Below are 4266 nucleotides of genomic sequence, written 5' to 3' on the forward strand. Positions count from 1 at the left end.
CATTCACCTCCTCTAAAAGTATTGGAAAGTGGTCGCTTGCATGGAAGTCTTCCATGACCTGCCAAGTGAAGTTCAACTGTGAATCAGGTGAGCCTATTTGTCATACCATCTCAGTTTATAATCTGGAAAAAAATCGTTAATTAGTGTAACGTGACAGTTCGCGGGCATGACGTCACAGTAGTCTGTGGGGTATGGGTAGCTGTCATGGTAGGCCTAGGAAAGGTGAAATGTATTTCAAGTAGAGGAGGCCATGACATTTGTTACGTGGAGGTGTGGTAGTTCCGAGTTGTGGGCCACTCTAGTGTCATGTCGGCTGCTGATAATTTAGTTAAAATTATCATATATAAGGTATGTCTTATATGTATAGCAATGTATAGCTTTGTTTGTTTTGATATTGTATAAATGTAAATTAGGTTGAAATATAAATTGCATTGATTAACACATGGAGGTGGAAACACGGGTCATTTTGTATTTCGTTTTGTTCCATGTTCTTTTAGAACTGTGGGCTGATATTAATGAGGAGCTGTACTACCAGCAGTAATCTAAGAAGAACCAGTGAGATGGAGACTGGATGCTGGTCAAGATTGTGTGAAGTGCACGGTAACTGATATATGAATGCTGAAATCAATGAACAGTGAAAAAAGTGAACGTTATAGCCCAAATCTTTATATGCGTATTATGCCTGTGTTCATTATTTTTTTTGTGTGTATTATACTTCGTAAAATAAAATACTAATAGTATTGTGTCTTTCAATACGACCATCAAAGACAGTCACTCGCTTAAAACGGTGTCTTAACTGTGCCGGCAAACCCTCACTGTAATAACCAACATCTTTACACTATTGATAGGTCTATATTGGAGAATGTCCCAGTTAGAATTTGGAAATGTGTGGAAGTGTCACTGTTCAGTAAAACTGCATCTACTCTTAAGAACAAGGACTCCAAGGCCCTTCCTCGAGGGTTGCACAGTGTCTCCCCGGAGGTGATGCCGACCATTGAAATCTCCCAAGAGTAGAAATGGATGTGGCAACTGCCCAAGTAGATCTTCCAAATCATCTGTGTTGAAATTATGTGGAGGAAGGTAGATGGATGCAACAGTGTAAGGTCGTGTCAAGCCTATTCTCACAACCTTCACCTGCAGTGTTGTCTGCAGGTGGATGGCCTGGAAGGGAATATCCTGACCATGAGGTTCATTGTCAAAGGCCCCATACTGGGCTTGAACTTGGAATCCTCTGAGGGAAATGGTACAATTTTCCCTGGTCATAATCTCTTGTAGGCATACACATACTGGGTTACACGAAGCTATCAGATGTTGCAGATCTTCCCATTTTGCATGAAATCCCTGACAGTTCCATTGGATTAGGGTATCCAGTTCTTCAGATTACCTCTTCATAAGGTGTTTGGCAGCATTTGTGGTCAAGGTTTGCCCCACACCTTTAGGCTGTCCCTTTCCAGGATCTTGGAGTACCTTTTGAAGGGTTGTTTACCTGTGGAATTAGTTTCCACAGGCTTCCTTTGGACAGGCTCAGGATTTCTTTGCCTGGGCAAAGATGGACCTGAGCCTTTGCTTCAGGGGCATTCTGTCTAGCAGCGGAGGTCCCTGTGGATGTGGTGGCAGCTGGAGCTGTCACCGTTGAAGCCTCTGGAGCCCTTCCTGACGGCTCCAAAGACCCTACTCTGAGATGAGTCTTTTGAACAGGCTCAGGATTCCTTTGCCTGGGCAAAGGGTGTACTTGAGCCTTATCTTCAGGGGCATTCTGCCTAGCAGTGGAGGCCCCTGTGGATGTGGCGGCAGCTGGAGCTGTCATTGACTGATGGCTCCAAAGACCTTACTCTGCTCCTTATTGCCAATACTTCTTACATTGCTTTGAAGAAGCTTCATGAGCTTCTTTGCAGTGGTAACTGCATATTGGACCTGGACAGTTGTCATCTCCTTGATGACCTGTTGTACCACACTTTAAACATATTCTTGGTTGTCCATTTTTCTTAATACGGCAAGAGTTGGCTCCATGCCCATAACCCTGGCAGTGCATAGGGTTGGGCACTTATGGCTTTATCTTGAGGTGGTACCATGCCAACTTAACTGATTCTGGAAGGACTAATGTGTTAAAAGTTAGAAGGTGAGCTGGTGTCGACTGTTCGAAACCATCAACTTTCTTCTTAAAACGTTTTACAGCACTACATTAAAATTCTCTAGTTCCTCTAACATCTTCTGTTTTGTGAGGAGAACATGAAACTTGAGCCCTAGGAATGTCGCATATCGCACACAGACGGTCACTTTCGTCTGGTGACAAAACCTCAACTATCAGGCTACCATCTTGCTGTGGGGTGATGCGAGGATCACGCTGATATACCTCAATCATTTTCCGATGTACTTCAAAAATATCAAGATCCATGATTGATACACTATCAGTGGTCTTCACTACTAAGTACTTACTATATGAAATACTTTCATATTTACCAGGTAAGATTTCCTTAATGGATTGAGGAGGACTTTTCTCCTTCTTACCTGGTTTGGGAACCTGGGAACCATTACGATTTCCATTCTTGCCCTTTGGCAGCTGGAAAGGTTTCAGAGTGACATGTGATGTTCCAGAGGGAATGGCCAGGGGAGAGAGCTAGATCTTTGTAAATTTGTAGAAAGCACTCAACCTCCACGACTCTTGTTCCCTAGTAATATGGGATGCCACGCACAACAAACACACGTGGGAGAGTACTCCCTGGTCCAAGATGGACTGAACCAGGGGTGGGTGTACCATCCCCTCTCATAGGCCTTGGTGCACCAGGAGACCATTTTGTCTCATCCCTCACTGGTGACCCTCCGGTATGGGTAGCCCTCTGGTCCGGCTCACCAGATCATTGGGACCTCAAGCCCCCCCCCCCCACCACCACCACCACCACTGCAAGGCGGCTTTCGTTAGGGGGGACCCTAGGTGGAGGTGGCCTGTGGGATGACCTAGTAAGTCGTGGCTTGGGGAGATCGATCAAACCTGATGGGCCAAGCCCCTGCTTGGCGGCTCGCCATGATGGACCCTCGTAGGTGGAAATGAAGGGTGGATGCGACTATGCGATCCCATCAGGGTCCCAATGATGATGATGATGATGATAATCTACATATATTGGCGGTTTTTTTATGAGTAGCTGGGGGGCGTGGGAAAACTGAGCTTGAGGCTAAATTCATATGGACACATACTTACATAAGCATCACTAATCACAAGAACGCAATACCTAATTTTCGACGCGGTCAATTTGTTAGCCAAATATTTAGTATAAAAACATGATAATAATTATCATCATTGCCATTATCAATATTATTATTATTGTTGTTATTGCTGTTATTATTATCATTATCACCACCATCATTATTATAAATATTACCATTATCATGAATATTATTATTATTATTATAAATGCCATTATTACTATTGTTATCAATTTATTACTATTATCATTATCATCATCTTTATTATTATTATTAATATTATTATGATCATTATCATCTTTATTATTATTATGCTTGCGTTTCGTCCCTCCGTCCATTCGTGCGTTACGTTTACATTGTACGTCTGAAATCATTATTATTATTGTCAGTATTATCACAATTTTTATTAGTATGTTCATTATAATTATTGTTATCATTATCGTTATTGCTATTATGATCATTATTGTTATCATTATTACAACTGTTAAAATTATCAATATTATTATTATCATTATTATTATGATTCTTCTTCTCCGACGTAAGTACACTGCCATGAAGTAGTTACGAGTCCGTCAGGTATGCACATTTACACGACTATCCGATGGGGGGGAGGGGGTTAGGAATAAAGGTAAGAGAGGAAGGGGAAAGAATGGGGAAGGAGAAGGGGAGGGGATGGGGACTTAAGGAGATAAGGGAGGTAGAGAAGAGGAAACGGAGGGGGCTTAAAGGAGAGGAGGCTTAGAGAAGAAAGTCGGATGGGAGAGGGAGAGAAAGAGATGGGGGGTATAGAGAGAAAGAGGGAGGGAATGGGATGAGCGGGGGGGGGGATTCAATTTGGGACTGAGGGAAGCTGGCAGAGTCGGAAAGGGAAGAAAGATGGGAAACGAAATGGAAAAATGAGGCAAAAGATAGGAGAGTGGAAGAGGAATTTCCACGGGTGCTGCTCTTTATCATTATCTATTTATAACATATATATTACTATCATTCTCATCACTCTTCTATTATCATTATCATAAATATTTTTTATTATTATTATCATCTTATATCCTTCATTATATCATTATT

This window comes from Penaeus monodon, chromosome 5, assembly GCF_015228065.2.
Source record: "Penaeus monodon isolate SGIC_2016 chromosome 5, NSTDA_Pmon_1, whole genome shotgun sequence".
NCBI lineage: Eukaryota > Metazoa > Arthropoda > Malacostraca > Decapoda > Penaeidae > Penaeus > Penaeus monodon.